The sequence below is a fragment of the Theropithecus gelada genome, chromosome 14, assembly GCF_003255815.1.
Source record: "Theropithecus gelada isolate Dixy chromosome 14, Tgel_1.0, whole genome shotgun sequence".
Taxonomy (NCBI): Eukaryota; Metazoa; Chordata; class Mammalia; order Primates; family Cercopithecidae; genus Theropithecus; species Theropithecus gelada.
This window is the reverse complement of record NC_037682.1, coordinates 111,708,759-111,725,163: the sequence shown is the minus strand read 5'-3', so window position 1 is coordinate 111,725,163 and position 16,405 is coordinate 111,708,759. Positions and strand designations below refer to the sequence as shown.

Here is a 16,405-nt window from a genome sequence, read left to right as displayed (position 1 = left end):
CCTTCAGAGAACAAACTCAAGCATGGTTCCTTAGTTCTAGGGGCCCACAGACACACACAGGCACCTCCCGCTCCACTGGGGCACACCCTTGACCTGTCACCCACCAGTAACACCTACATACATCAGCAGACACGCAGGACAACGCATGCTGACTCAGCACACCCACACATAAACATGCAACACACACAGAAGGTGTGATTCATCTCCAGCCACCTACAGAAACCCACTCCCAGCCAGTTGGGGCTCGCCACCTAACCTCAGGCAAGGACTACCCTCCACTGGGAGACCTGGGGACTCCTGAGCCTGGGAATGTCCCTGTTCTTTCCCATTGCCTGCCCTGTCCCTGACCCTGGCTGCCCTCTCAACTCTACCATGTGCCCCTCTGTCAGGCAGGCCAGGGAACCTGAGTTCCCCCAGTTCTGACCTGCCTCTTCCCTGCCTTCTGTTCCTGTACCCCACATCTTTCCAGAAGCCTAGAAAGCTCTAGGGCTACGTATCTCATGGCCCTCCCTGCTGCCAGGAACTCCTCTGTCCCAGTGGCTGACACCCCTTCTGCCTCCCTCAATCCTTCAGGGCTGCTCTTGGATCTGAAGTCTCTTCTTCCTCAGCCCCAGGCCCCCCAGATTCCCGCAAGGCTCCCTGATGGGGAAAGAAATATATTCTTTAGGACAGATCGGGGTGGAGCAGGCAGACGAAGGGAGACAGGAAGAAGGGGAGAGAGAAAGTGAAAGGAAACAACATGAACAGATATTTCCTAGGGCCTAGGAAGGAAGGAGGGGCAGATTGAGTGCAGCTGTAGGATGCCCAGGGCAGCAGGTGTCTATGGGGAACAGGGACAGAGCTGGGCCACCTCAGTCCCCCTTGCTTTGCTGGGCACCCATTTTAAGGGCTTGCTTGGCCCACATGAGGATAAAGCCTCTCTAGCAATGTATCCCAAACTCCTGATCTTCTCAGGCCAGACCAGGATTCTCCAGGGCTCTTGGAGTAGGGAGTTCTCGGCCTCCTCTTTAGCCCCCTCCATCCATGATTTCCAACCTCAAAAGCCTTCCCAATCCCCCTTGGGGCTCTTCCTCTGGATAGCAGCCCAGTCTGCATGCAGCCCCTGCCTCCCCTCAGCTCTTCCCACCCCCCGCTTCTTTCCAAGCTGGAACATCGCAGCTATTCTCAGCTTTCTGTCCATATTCTATGGACATTCATGGAATTTTTTTAACCCAATCTTGGGTTAGGAACACCCTCCAAACTCTACTGGAAGCCTCAAAGCGTTTTCCTTCATATTTATGAGATCTGGGGCATGTTTCTTTAAGTCTTTGCACCTTGGTTTCCTCAATGTAACATGGAAACACCCAGCTACTAGCACGGCTGTGAGCTTGGTCTCTGCTGAGCACCCAGCCCAGGGCCTGATATTTAGCGAGGGGCCCTTGATAAATGTAAATTCCCTTCTTCTTCCCCTACTTTTCCCTTTTACTTTGCTACACACTCTTTAAGCTCAGGGAGATCGAACTGACCCCATTGCCCTGGGACAAAGGAATGATGGCCGCAGTTCAAGAGCAAAGTACAGGAGTTTTTGATTAACTCATAAACACTCCCGACTTCCAGCAGCCCAGCTGCTGTGGGGTGGGGTGGGGAAGGGAGGGGAAGTTGTTGAGGGGACATGCAGGAAAGAGATTAGGAAATTCAGAACAGGAGGACACAAGGGCAGGGGAATGCTGAGGCCAAGGCCTTCTCCCACCACCTGCCTCCTGCGGGAGCTTCCACAGCTCAGGGGCAGAGCCATTTGGAGGTCCTGCACCCGCTCTGCCCATGCCTGTCCTTCAGGCTCTGTGAGAAGGTTGGACTCCTTCTGGGACTTCAGGGTCTTGGATGCTCCCCTCCTCTGTTCCCGCCTCCCTTCCCCCAGTCCTGGGATGTGTCAGATGTGTGTTTTCTCCTGGACTCAGCTGAAGCAAGGTCAGCCCAGCTTTCGAGGGGAGGAGCTTCCACACTCTAGGTCAATGCTCCCGCGGACCAGGGACTTGACCAGAGAGCAGAGAGCACAGGGTGGGGTGTGGGGTGGGAGGACAGAGCGCAGGGAGCACTGGGCTCCCTTCAGAATCCCAGGGGTGCTCACATTCAGAGGGTCCCCTAGGAATCACAGAGCCCCCCTCTGCCTCCATGCCAAAGGGATCCCAACTCATCCCAGGAAGAAGCCCAAATCTTTGTGCCGTGGGGACCAAACATTCCACATGGTAGCTGTCCTTATGGTTTGTATGGTTATTCTGATTTCCAAAGCGAACCTTTCCCACATATCTAATGGTTCCTGTAGGTTCCAAGGAGTTAGTCATGACATCAAGTAAGCAGTTTGTTTCCCCTGAGGATGAGCCAAATTTTGGGAAGATTCTCAGCTGCCTGTCTCCACCCTCCTTCATCCAACTCACCACCCGACCCTGTCCTCCTCCTCACCCGGACACGTGGGAAAATGCCCTGTTAGCCCTTCCAGTCATGTGAATGAGGCCACGATTCAAAGGCAGTGGGCAAGAAGGAGGCCACAGGGAGTGGCCAGAAAGAACCAGCCCTTTGTGCTAGACAGGGGTCCTTGGGGGATGAGTGCATTTTTGGCGTATTTAGAAAGATTTCTTTTTTATAACGAGCAGCAGAGGAGGAAAGGGGAGGGAGGGAGAGGCAGAGAGGCCAAGGCAGGACTTGGGAAAAGAGGCTGGAGCAGTGGTGAGGGCTGGGAAGGGAGGTTACAAGAGTGAAAGGAGAAACAGGCAGGAGCCAAAGGGTAAGACGTGGGGACAGAGAGGGAGAAGCAGGATGGTTCTTAAGACAGGTGGAGATAGTGATGACACCGGTGCCTTCCACCACGCCCAGCTAATTTTTGTATTTTTAGTAGAGACAGGGTTTCACCATGTTGGCCAGGCTCATCTCAAAATCCTGACCTCAGGTGATCCTCCTGCCTCAGCCTCCCAAAGTGCTGAGATTATAGGCATGAGCCACCATGCCCGGCTGTCATTCTGATTTCTAACCTAAATCTTTTCTGAATATCTCATAGCCAGAGTTCTGGTTGGCGGCCCAGGAAACACCTCTCCTCCTCAGTCCTTTGTAGAGTAGATATCAATGATGGCTCTCCGGAGCCTCCATTCTCTCCCTAGCCTGTTTTCCACTTGGCGTGCTGCATGGTGACTTCTCCATTCACAGGCTTGTTTTTCCCAGGCACTGCCTTTCCTGGCCTCCGAAAGCCTGACACCTGGCCCTGGCTGGAATACTCAGGTTTGTGTATTTACAAACATGGTTAGAGCATCAGCTCTGTGCCTGGAGTGTGCAAAGACCGGGGGAACCAGACATAGACCCTCTCTCATGGAGCTAACCTAGCTGGGGAAATGGATGAGTGAATCAATGATTATACTGCATGATGATGGGGATGATGGGGATGATGGCAGGAGCCATGGAACACAGTGGGGCTCTAGCGTGAGAGGTCTAGGGAGGTGGGGAAGGGGGTGGCAAATCCAGGAGGGCCTCTTGGAGGACATGGGAACATACTGAGTCCTGAAGAAAGACAGATCCTCAATCTCTATCAAATTCTAGTGGGTTCAGGCTTGCTAGTCTCCTTTCCCCACTCTTACCACCCATTTTTGGGAAAAATAACAACAATTCATCAATCATTAATTCATCAGAAAAATACTTATTGCCTACGTAACATGACAGGCATTGTGCTAGTGGCTAGAAATTCAACGATGGTGAAGACCTAGTCACTGCCTCCCTGAAGCTCCCAGCCAAGTGAGAGAGCTGACAAGCAGGCAAGTAATGAGCCGCTGGAGACCACATGGAGTCTGTGCCAGGGCTCTCTGAGTGCACAGAACCCCCTGTGAGCATCCAGCCCTCTCACTTGACACTCCGTCCCTGAACCCGAGGAAGAGGAGCCATCCTTGCCATTTTACAGAGGCTGCTGGCTTGCCCAAGGTTCTAGGGCAAGTACCTAGGGGACCCGCCACCTCTCCTCAGTTCTCAGACTCGAAGCCCCTGCTCTTGCGTCCTCCTAGCCTGCTCTTGCAGGAGAAAGAGGCTGAATGAAGGTGGGCTTGCTGCCTGGGGGCTGACTACTCACGAGCAGGCTTCTGGGTGACCCTGCAGAAAGTCGGAACAATGTCCTTCCTCCCAGGCTGCAGGTCAAAGATCTGGTTCCCTTGCTTCTCTGGCTTCTCCCAGTAGGTGGGGCTGTGGGAAAGGCTGGGAAGGTCAAGGGCCCCTGGAGTACTCTAGGCCCCTGGGCTTAGCCTGGCAGAATGGTCCTCCTCTACTTCCTACCTTCTCCCTCCTCCCGCCACATCCTCCCCAGCCTCCTTACCTTCCACCTCCTGCTCCTCCTCCTCCTCATCATCTTTCCTGCGTCGTCCTCGTCTCCTTCCCCATTACTTCTCTTTCTCCAGTTTTCTTCCTCTTCCTCCTCTCCCCTTCCCTTCCTTTCCATTTTCTCCCCCACCTCCCCTCTTCCCTCCTCCTCTTTCTCCTTTTCTCCTACGAACTAATTGCTTAAGGGGTGAAGACCAGGTCGACTTGTGAAAACCCTGATCCATCGCCATGGTGATGCTAATTCAAACTGAGTTCAAAGGAAATTGTTCCAGTTAAAACTAACAAGCTGGAGCCGGGGGCCCCAGGAAGGACCAGTGCCAGGAGGAGTAAGCCCTGCACCCAGAAAACTAGCAAAAACAAGCCCACGGGTCGCTTACACTCCACCCCTCTGTGCCCTCTCTGCAACCTTCAGATGGGCCCAACTAAAAGGGAACCTGAGAGGTCATTGCAGGGAGCCCCCTGCCTCTGGGCCAGCTCCACCCAAGCCACTTCAAACAACTGAGCGGCCTGCACCTCCTCTGTGGTAAAGCCCTCTACTACCATCACTGCACAGTCTCCCTCATGCTAGGGTGCTGGGCTTTAAGCACCCATGGTTTTGGAGACTTCTTCACGGTTTACACTAACACTTCCCATTGCTTGCTAATACGTGTGGATTTGAAAGTACCAAGAGGAAAGGAACAAGAATGACTGAGGCACCTGCTCCCTACCTAGGTGCTGTCCTAAGACTTCACGCAACCCACTAATGCCATTATTATCTCCACTTGGCGAGTTTCCAAGGACGAGAAAGCTCCCAGTGGAAGAAACTGCTTAGAGCTTGATTTGAGCTCCATTAAATCAGGCTGGTTTAGTTTGACCTCCACTAGGTCAGGAATGACAGGGTAGGCCTTGAATTGGGGGGAGATGGCTCAAAACTGGAAAGAGGAAGGGTCTTGGTTCCAAAGTCCAAGTGAGTTGTCTTCTGTGCTTTGAGTTAACACGATCGCACTTCCTTCCCTGGCCCCCATAGCATCCTGCCTGCACCAACTCCCAGCTCAGCACAGGCCACTTTCAGTCCAGTGGCTGAAGATGGTTCCTCTCCATTATATGGGCAAGGACCATGACTTCTTTGTCTGTAACCCAGGACCTGGCTCAGAGTGGGCTCTGGCTGTTGATTACATGTCTGAATGCTGAATGCTGAATGGAAACATGAGTCCCTTGGGAGCTGGAAGATCTGAGGTCCCCCAGGTCAAGAGAACCCCAGAAGCCCGGTTTGGTAAGCTTAGTCTAATGGATGCGCCTGAGGGTGGCAGGCAGAGAATGTCCTGGAGGACCTCGTGGTGCTGATGTGGTGGCAGGGGCCAGCCCAGGAACCCTCTTCCTTAGCATCTCTCACCTCTGCCTCATTCCCTCTCAGCATCCCTTTGGTTGTTGTTTTAAATCCTGAGATATCTAGTGATCCTTCCAGGTACTAACGAGACACTAGTCTAGCAGCAAAAGAAATTCCTTGAAGGCGAAGACCATGTCTGAGCTTCTATGGTGACCCCGCAATACAAAGGGCAGCGCTACGGAGCTCGTGGGAGAGCTTCAGGTACATGAGTGAGTGATCTGGGGTCTGGGCGCCCATAGGAGGGGCTCCGGGAACCTGCAGGTTTCAGATCTGGTCTTTCCTCAGATGTGCAGTGAGACCTTGGGAAATCTCCTTGCCTCTTTGTTCCTGGGTTACTTCACGCGTAACAGAGGATGCTTATGGATGAGCCATCCTGCTCCTCCAGACACATCAAGAGCAGAGTCATGCAGCTATGATGCGATCGCAGCTCCTCCAGCATCAAGGACCTCAGCACCTCCCTCTCCTCCAGGGATGGGGACCTCTGGTGGTGACTGAGGTTCATGCCTGACTCTCTGGGACCATCCGCTGCCCCTCCGTCCCCTCATTTCCACCCCCCATCACCCGCCCCTCCAGAGGTAGATGTGTCTGGATGACTGAGGTGAAATCCAGCCAGAAGGGAGGAAGTGACTCAGCCCTGGTTGGGATGGGGGCACTGGAGAAGGCCCAGGGCCAGCCTCCCACTGCCAGGACAGCTTGTGCTGCTTTGTACTCAACCCCAGCCTTTCATCCCGGCATCTTAAAGCCCCTTTCAAGCTGGAAGCAGTCCTGGGAGCTGGGTCATTGTCTCAATTAACAGGAGAAAGCTGGGGCCCAGGCTGGGTGGAGGCAACTTTCCCTTGAATTAGGCCTTGAGTCAGATGCCCAGGAAACCCAGGACTTCCTCGCAAGCCAATCCCCCCAGGCTCCTGCCCCAAGCTCTGGGCTGCAGGGGCCCGTTGCAGAGGAAGTGAGAGCTGTGTCCTTGTCTGTCGCTCCCTGCAGAGGAGATCAGGGTCCTGCATAGGACCCCAAGGGTGTATCAGCTGGGCTGAAATTTCCCAGAGGGCCATTCAGTGGGTCCTCCTGACATTGTTGTTACTTGTGGGGATCCTGCATAGGCTGTGCATGTCCAAGGGGAGAAAGGGGAACAAGGTGAGTGAACAGAGTCTAGTAATAGACCCAGCCAGCCTTGGGGACCCCGAGCTGTTACAGCTAGCACACACCACTGAGTTTCTCTCCCTGTCACTGTTAAAATACTCATCTGGGCCGGGCACGGTGGCTCACGCTTGTAATCCCAGCACTTTGGGAGGCCGGGGCGGGTGTTCGAGACCAGCCTGACCAACATGGGGAAACCCTGTCTCTACTAAAAATACAAAATTAGCTGGGCGTGGTGGCACATGCCTGTAATCCCAGCTACTCGGGAGGCTGAAGCAGGAGAATTGCTTGAACCTGGGAGGCGGAGGTTGTGGTGAGCCGAGATTGTGCCATTGCACTCCAGCCTGGGCAACAAGAGCGAAACTCCATCTCAAAAAAAAAAAAAAAAAAAAATCTGTAAATCATCTGTAGCCAATCATCTAATAACTGCCGAGGCTCTTGTGTACCTGGCCTGAAGCAAACAGATCACAGTTCTAAATCCTGGCTCAGCTGCTGCCTGGCTGTGCAATCTTGGGTAATTGCTTTAACTTCTCGGAACTTCAAGTGCCTCGAAGCTCCTTGGCTCAGTGTCTACAATATAGGAGATCCCATCCCCACTAATATTGCATGGAAGATGAGAATTACAGAGCACAGGGGCTGGTGGAAATCTTCTTCACTTCTCTTAAGGAACAATGCACAGAGAAGTCATGGAATGCTTCAGGTCACACAGCCAGGAGTTGGATGCAGGTTGCCATGGAAGAGCCTTCAAAGGGTGTCCATTCCTGCCCTTCTAGGCTTGGATGAGGCAGCTCCTTGCTTGCTGAGTCAGGGAGGAGAAAAGCTGGAATAAGAAGGAGTGTGAGGGTGGGGTGTCGTGGGGAAGTTGGGGGCAGAAGAAAATCCAAGGTATTGTGCAAAGAAGAGTGGGGGTGGGGGAGGGTCTGATTTAATGAGGCAGCAAGGAGGAGAGGGGCTGGCTCCCCAAACAGAGACTGCCCGCCCCCGTGGTGATGCTCCATGTGGTGGGGATCAAAGCTGCCTGGGGAACACGGCAACAGTGCTGGGCCACTAACACTGGAGTTTCCCCAGGGCCTGCTTGATGTAGCTGCCTCTGTTTCCTTCCCAGCTCGTCACCCACGCTTATTTCTGAAGAGGCCTGTTCCAGCCCAATTGCTTTCTCCACGCCTCCAGCTTGGGTTGCTGACTCAGTCCACTGAACTGATGTCCAGGGGCACCTGTGGCTGCAGACTGTCCGTCTCATCAATGCCCAGCTTCCCTCTCTGGCCCTTGGTGGCTACCACCATCTCCACCTCCTTTTGTTCTCTTGCAGAACTCCGGGCTCAGCTCAGCTTATTTGCTCAACAACCTCAGACTCTTAGTTTTGCCCTTGGCCTTGGCATTGGTCAGTAAAGTGAGTGCAGTGGGCCTGGCCCTTTCCCCTCCCTGGACCTTTTCAAATCTCAGTTGTGGGTTGACATCTCCAGGCCCTCCACTATCCTCCCTAACTGTGAGACCCCTCTTTCTCAACTGCTGTTTCTGCAGTGTGCTGTTGAGAGGCCCAGCTCAGGCCAGAAGGCCCAGGCCTGTCTCAGGTTTACCCATCCACAGGACTTTGGTTCTGGCACAGAAAGAAGCTAAGGGTGAGATCAGCATGGCTGAATAGAGGCAACTGAGAGTCCTCTGAGCAAATCTGGAGGAAGCATTAGGGTGGTGATGGGTGGAAAGGATTCTTAAGAGGGAGGGGAAACTGGGCCTGGTATCAAAATCGTAAGGAGAAAAGAATGTGACCTTTCTTCTGGGGTTTGTGAATGCTGGAGAATGGTTTCCTCAATGTGACTTCTAAGATGGTTATCTGAGGGTCTCAAACTCTTTCCCCTTAGGGCTGGCTTTTCTACCTCCCACTGGGCACATCCCCCAGTCCTCTGTCCTCCAGCCTCTGGCTCAACATTTCACTTGAGCTTTTTGAGGTCTTTGGATGGGTATTAATTCCCTTGCTTCACAGATGAAAAAAAAAGGAGACTTAGAGAGATCTGGTGATTTACTCAGAGACTCACAGCAGTAATGTTAGAGCCAGGAAACTAACCAGGTCCACCTGGCTCCAGAGCCTATGCTGGTTCCATTACACCCTCATACAGATGTGTCTGTCGGGGGGAGTGTGTGTGTGTGTGCATGCATGTGTGCACATGTGTGTGCGTGCAGTTTCTGTATCGAGTATGTGATTTCCCAGAAATCTTTAGAGAATTGTTTGCTGGCCTCTCTTCCCTCCCTCCCTCCCCCCACTCCCTCCCTCCCTCCCTCCCTCCCTTCCTTCCTTCCTTCTTTCCTTCCTTCCTTCCTTCCTTCCTCCCTCCCTTCCTTCCTTCCTTCCTTTCTTCCTTCCTTCCTTCTCTTCCCCTTCCTCCTCTTCTCTCTCTCCCTAGATTATGCAGTGAACTGTCTTTGTTCATGATGTGGTTTCTTTCCAAGCTTTAGAGATCAGAAGTGCTAGCCTTTGTCTCTCTGCAGCTTCAGGAACTCCAGCTTCTAGCCCTGTCTGGAGAAGAGGAAAGTGGTTTTAGAACTCTCAGCTGGTGTAGTAGCAGTCTCAGTACCAATATGGCTTCTAGGTGAAATATATATATGTCTTAAAGGAGTAAAGGGGAGAAGCCAGGAGGGTCAGAGCACCTGTGTTCTAGGCTTTACTTGGCCTTTTAATCAATTATATGACCTTGGACAAGTCTCCGAATTTTAGCTTCCTTATTGTGTGATGGAGACAACAATACTCTCGGCCTCCTAAAGTTAGCTTAGAAGACACAGTGTGCACGAACACATTGGGGAAACTACAAAGGATCAAGTCATTCATAAATGTCAACTGGGGGAATAGAACTATTGGACGCATCCCCCACTAGTGTTTCAATGGGACATCATGAGAATAGCATATGCTCCATACCCCTGTCAGAGACAGGACCTAGTTGGATGGATCATTCTCTGTGATAATTCTTATGGTAGAATGAATTCACAGGTGGCCTCCCTACCTTTCATCCGGGGGATGTTAGGAATTAGTCTGACTGCAATTAGTCATTCCAGATGTTTAGAACACTGAACAATCGACATGGTGACACTTCTACTATAAGCCAAGCTCAGGAGCGAGTGATGCTCCTTAGATGAATTAATGCTGGGGCTATTGTTTTACAAGGGGCAGCGTCAAAAACAAGCTCAGAAAGATAGCCCTTCTTCATAAGAGACCAGATAATTGGTGCTGAGAAAAAAATAGTGCTCACCATGGATGGAGACAGGCTTGCTTCTAGGCTACTGAGGGCATTGACCACAGCTCTCTCATGGGAGACTGAAGGGTTTCCATCATACTGATGCCAGCTAGGCCATCAATAAGGGGCTTTCTGTGGGAAGGGATGGGGCAGGGACACTGGTTCAGGGAACCAGAAAGAAGGGACTTTAGGAAAAGGATAGGAAGTGAAAGAGAGAGACAAAGAGGTCTGGAGAAGAATGGGACAGAATTCTATCTCAAGGTCAATGTCGGGTGGGCTCCTTTCTTTGTTGGTTCTTGGAAGTTAAAAAGTGAACTTTTCACCAGTGTATTGCTCTTAAGATCTACCTACTCCTCAAGTGTAATGAACCAATAAGCCTTGCATATCTCCATTTCACTTCTCTATATTTGACCTGGGACACGTTCTCCAGGAAGAAGGTGTTCAGAAAAGCACAGAACTCTTTCCCCAATTTGTTTTGGGGGATTTCTATGAGTAGAATGGAGGAGCTCTGGACTGTGATGGGTGGCCGTGTTGAGTCACCATGGTTACTGGCATCAGAAGAGGGCTCTAGGGGCCAGCAGTGGAGATGACCACCCTGCCCCAGTGTGAGAGACTGAATTTCCTGAGGGCCGTTCACAAGTTAGCAAAAAATAACTTTTAAGAAACCTAAGTAATGACATATTCTCAGGGTCTAGATACAAATATTTCTGATTGCCCATTCTGGCTATAGATATTAATACCTGGGTTGGAAACAGACCCAACAGGTCATCTTGTCCATCCTCCTGCCTCAGGCAGAACTAACTTGATATATGTTTGTCTTATTCTTCCCCTACATCTCCAGGGGTCAAAATACTATATATTCCTCCACTCATCCATCCATCCATCCATCCATCCATCCATCCATCCATCCACGCATCCATCATTTATTGAAACTTGAGTAGGACAGGGGATCTCTCCTTTAACAACTCATGGTATAGTCTTTTCAGAGATTCCAATCCCTAACCAGCAGGAGTAATTTCTAATGTCTAAACTAAATGTCTAATCTAATCCAGTGTCTAATTTCTAACATCTAATCTAATGTCATTTTGTAAATAAAAGATAAAACAGGTTCATTCATTCATTCATGCATACACGAATGCATGCATTCATTCCACAAATACGTCTGAGTGTGTTGTCTGTTCCAAGTGAATTGGAAGGCGCCCCTTTGTTTTGGATATGCCACTTACCTTTCATGTTCACTAGGTACATCCTAAGACTGGGACCTCAACCAGCATTGAAAATGCGGTCAAGAAAAGCTCATATGTAACTACGTATTTGGACAAAATGGAGTTCCTACAACTCCTTCCATTTAAGGATCTCAAAATATCTAAGAGCATGATCATGCCCAGAGGGGGCGATTGTGCATTGAGGGTTCCATCCCAGCTGGCAAAGGGTCGGCTCCAGAATTCCTAATTCTTTGCCATGAAACTGTTTCCAGAGGAGCAAGTAAGCAAGGCTGGATTCTTTTGCCTGTGTCTGAACCTGCTCCCCAGCCCTTCCCTTGGGTTCGCTCCCCTCTTCCCCTTTCTTGGGTCCTTTCAGCTTCCATACCTTCTTGAAGCAAAAGGGGGAGAAGGTGGGCTGAGAGTGGGACAGAAATAGCCCCTTGAACTCTCAGTCTCTCCTGATTCATCAAAGCGGGGAAGCTGGTTGCTGGAATGAGTGGGGGCGGAGAAGACAGGAAGAGAGGGCTCTGCAGGCTGGGAATAATCCAGAGCCCTCGTTAATGTCTGACACCTCCAATAAAAGCTGCAGATTCCCAAAAGCGATTTTTGAAAATCCTCAACTCTTTGAAGCTTGGTGTTTAACTGCCACTCCTTCCACGGGCTTAATAGGAAACCAAGCCCCTTGGCTTGCACAAAGGGCGTCACCTGGGGTAACGCCCCTTTTCCAAGCATCTGAGATCCTCGTACAGGGACCCTTGAGTCTTCTTGCAGCTGGGCATGACATGGAGGCCTCAGTCCTTGCAGAATGAAGGGCAGCTTTCCCCAAGGCTTGTGGCTATGGTGAAAGCTGAGGTTTATTGGCTGGAGTGGGTCAGAGCTGTGCAAGGGAGCAGGGGCAAGACTTGGAAGGCAGAAGGTGGATGGAGTGCAGAAATGTGGTTACATCCAAGCAGTTATTTTTCTAGACAGACTTCTTTTTTTTTTTTTTTTTTAACTCTCTTTCTCCATTTAACTGAAAAAGTGGAACATATACATATTCTAAAATAGGAATATAATGAAAAGCAAGTCCCTCTTAACCGGAAGTCACTTGTCTCTCAACCTGCAGGCAACTACTATTAACAGAATTTGGGTATCATTCAGAAATTTCTTATGCTTTACATGTACCTTCTTTTCTTGGGCATAAACAGGAACATAGTATCTCCACTGTTCCGTATACAACTTGTTTGTAACAATATATTTATGTAACATAACAATATATTTATGTAACATAAATCGACTGCATTTGTATACACATAGAAATCTACTTCATTCTTTGCCTGGTGTTATATAGTATGGGTACCACAATTTATTTGCTGCATCCCCTAATGAGAGCCATTTAGGTTGCTTTCAGTCTTTGTTATTACAAACAAAGCTGCAATGAACAGTCTTGTACAAAGACATCTGTGCTAATATAACTGAGGGGTAGATTTCTAGAAGAGAAATTGCTGCATTTGAGATATGTACCTCGAACTTGCCAGACATTGCTTCGGTTGTTTTCTGACTAGCTAAGATTGTATATAAAGTGGTGGAACAATTGGTTATCAACTCTTCATCCCTGCTCCCCACATCCTACTTCCTATCCCTTGCAAGACTGGGATGCAATGATGGGGATAAGTCCCCCAGTGGGGTGACTGAAAATCATGTTTGATGGGCTTTGGAAGAACAAAAAGAGGTTTTTGTTTTCAGAATGACCCACCCTCCTAACGATTGTGCTCAGGCTGAGCACTACCTGAGTCCCTGAGCAGAGCTGAAATGAAGAGGGCCTGTGAGGGCCAGTGGCGTCAGCTGGCCTCCTCCACAGAGCAGAACCACTAGCCCCTTCCTGGGAAACTCCATGGGCTCCCCAACTTCTGCTCACAAAACTTCAATAATGCTGCAGTCACTTGTGTTGTGGTTTTAACTTTTCAAAGCCTTTTGCAGTTGATGTTTCATTCCATTTCAGCTGGGAGGGAGGCCAAACAGCGATTGTTAGATGAAAAGATTGAGACCCAGAGAGGCTGTGTGATGATGGTGAGTGGTCATGAAAATGTACTGGCTCAAGTGTGAGGAGTCTAGGGTTCAAGTCCAGCACTGGGGTCAGTTAGCTGTGTATCCCTAGGCTTCTGCTGACATGTTTGGACAGGATGGTCACCAAGCCCCTCACCATCCAGGGTGTGATCCGATGACTGTTCAAGTCCTATAGTTGACTTGGAGACAAATGGGCCATGACCATTCTCCATTGGCTGGCTGTTGAGGATTGGTTGAGCCAGATGTTGGGTCGCCCATCATATGATGGCTCCAGGCAGTGCCACTGTCCTGATGTGGCTCCTATCTGGGCAGCAGAGGGTCTCTCTTTCCTTTGAGTGCTGGAGCATGCTCTCAGATGCCTCCGGGGGCAGTTCCTGTGGAGGGTATTGTACTGCTGGCAGGGAGACAGCAGAGGCTGGAGCAGATGGGATTGGCCCAGGCTGCTAGGGAAGAGGACCCCCCATGCAACCCCTTTCAGAAGCACTGTGGGAAGAACCCCTCCACCCCATTAATGCCCCTATAATTTATGCCATGTGCCCCCATAAAACCAACCCATCTCCAGTGTCTGGTTCTCCAGATGGCCTTGGGGGCCTAATTAAAGCCAGGCCCCTTGCTGGCCTTATCCTCTCATACTGGTCTGTTAATAGCCTTTAGCCATCCCGGCTCCAGGCCCCCTTAACTCCTTCATCCCCAGCTTCCTCCTCCTCCCCAGGATCTTTGTTCTGTGCCCTTTCAACATCCTGGACTAGGTTCACACAGAGGAGGCCCACCCCAAAGTCAAGTGTGATTTCTTGGGAGAATTGCTAGCTTGGGATCAGGAAGACTGTGGCCACCACTGACTTGCTGAGTGGCTTTGGGACAGTCATTTGACTTTGCCCCCATTTCCCTATTTTTGGCAAGTAACATTTCTATTGCAAGAAAGAGCTTGCAAGATGTTTTTTACCTACATGGTTTCATTGAAGCTCCCAAAAGGAGGTAATTAACCCCCTTCTAACAACTCTCACAGGGGGACGTTCACGGCAGCATGGGCTGCGGAGAAGAGGAAGCGACACAGAGGTCCGCAGTTACCAAGTCAGATTCGGGAGGGGCCCCATGCAGGTGGCACGAGCCCCCTTCTCTAGGCAGGTCAAGGTCCCCCATGGGAGGGCATGGGATCTCCCCACAGCTCTGTCGCCGTGACTCCTGGAGACTGAGGTGCTGACTGTGACTCCTGACACAGGACAGTGTGGGGGAACTTGGGGGAGGCTGATAGGAGGCCACAGGAAAAGCAGCACTTCTGTTCCACGCCACTCCGCCGAACCCCACAAGGCAGGGGGTGTGGGTCAGTGACAGCCCTCACGCTTCCCAGAGGAGTCAGAGCCTGTCCCCGCTGAAGAAAAGACAGGCACAGACAGGCCACACAGGAGCAGGAGGGCTGCAGCCAGTCCCACAGGAGGAAGGGCTGCGCCAAAGGTACCATGGGCCTCGGGTGGTTCAGCAGTGGCGTGGAGACACCCTGTGGTGAGATCGAGGAACCACAGTTTGGTTTCCCGCGACAGGGGATGCGGCAAAAAACCCAGAACCAGCGTTGAGTTCCCACCTGTGTAGGACACAGACTTTCCACAGAGGCCTCCTTTCCCCATCCCAGTGCTCTGGGAGGGTGACATGCCAATGCCCAGACTCCGCCACCATCTACCTTCTAACTCTCCCACTTGCCAGCTGTGTGATTGTGGCAACTTACATTCATGACCTCTTGGAACCTCCGTTTTCTTGCCTGTGAGATGGGCTACTTCGTAGGGTTGTTGCAGGGATGGGGGCAAGTACTTGCTCAAGGGCCTGGCGTGTAACAAGAGCCAAACAAAGTTGGCCACTGCTAGAGAGGCTACATCTTGTCCAGTGTCACATAGTTAATAAGGGACTGGTGCAGTAGGGATTGAATCTAGGTTTCTGCAACGCTGCCTCATGGGAAGCAGGGGAGTTGACTGTTGAGTGTCCCCACCCAAAGGCCACATTTATTTCTGAGATGGAGAAGGTATAGTTAGAGCTCACCTCAGGTGGGGCAAGAGAGAGATGACTGGCCACATCTGACTTTCTGGCAAGCCCAGCTCCAGCCAATGAGAGAGCAGGACCTCCCACAGGTGGGAAGAGGTGTTGGTGCTGCCTCTCCTGCTTCCTTCTCTGCCTCTTCCCCTTCCTTCCCCCATGACCAAGCACCCGGCATAGAGATGGACTGTTTCCCTTCCATTTTGTTTAATTTATTTTTATAGAGATAGGGTCCGCTGTGTTGCCCAGGCTGGTCTTGAACTCCTGGGTTCAACTGATCCTCCCGCCTCAACCTCCTGCGTAGCCGTGACTACAGGAACACACCACCATGCCCTGCTCATTAAAAACAAAAACAAAAAACAAAACAATCAAAGTATTTTTCTTTTTTCTTTTTTTTTTTGAGAGATGGGGAGTCTCATCATGTTACTCAGGCTGGTCTTGAACTCCTGGCCTCAAGCGATCCTCCCGTCTCAGCCTCCCAAAGCAATGAGATTACAGTCATGAACCGCCATGCCCAGCTCTCCCTTCCATTTTAAAGAGGAGATCATAGGCGTGGAGAACCCAAGTGACTTGGGCAAGACTAAACTGGCAAAGAGCAGAGTCGAAACTGGGCTGGAGGTCACATTCCTCCATCTGTGACCTCAAACACTGCTCCAACCACCATCTCCAGGGTGGGGCTTAGGCCCGTGCGCCTGGCCTAGCTAGGCCGAGCAGTGATAGAGCATGAAAGATGGGGTGGACTCTTTCCTAGGGTGTTCGTATGACCAGCTCAGAGGATGGTCCCCACTGGCCAGTGGCCTGACACTGCTGTCCTGCTGGACATATGCACATAGCAGGCAATGCAGGCATTGCTTAGTCCTTGGCTCTTAAACATCTGGGCCAAATCCCAGCTGCAGCCAGCACTGCCTCTGTGGAGTCAGAGAGTCTTCCCCAGGATCTTGTCTACCTTACCACCTGCCCTGCGCCACAGGTTTGCTGAAGGCACTGATTTAGGCTGAGAGCTCATTATAAGGGACAAGCTAGGTGTTATGTGTTGGGTGAGGGTAAAGTTACTAAGCTGTGTGTTGTGTGGCGGAGGT

At 51.1% G+C, this 16,405-nt stretch overlaps 1 protein-coding gene across 1 annotated transcript in view; it reads left to right on the top strand.

Moving 5' to 3' along the window:
* Positions 1-1,669: 1,669 nt before the first annotated feature.
* Positions 1,670-16,405, top strand: part of TRIM29 (tripartite motif containing 29) — a 77,384-nt gene continuing 62,648 nt past the window's right edge. The window contains exon 1 of the mRNA XM_025356213.1: positions 1,670-1,987. The gene's annotated coding sequence lies outside the window, so the exon portion shown is untranslated. The remainder of the gene's footprint in view (positions 1,988-16,405) is intronic.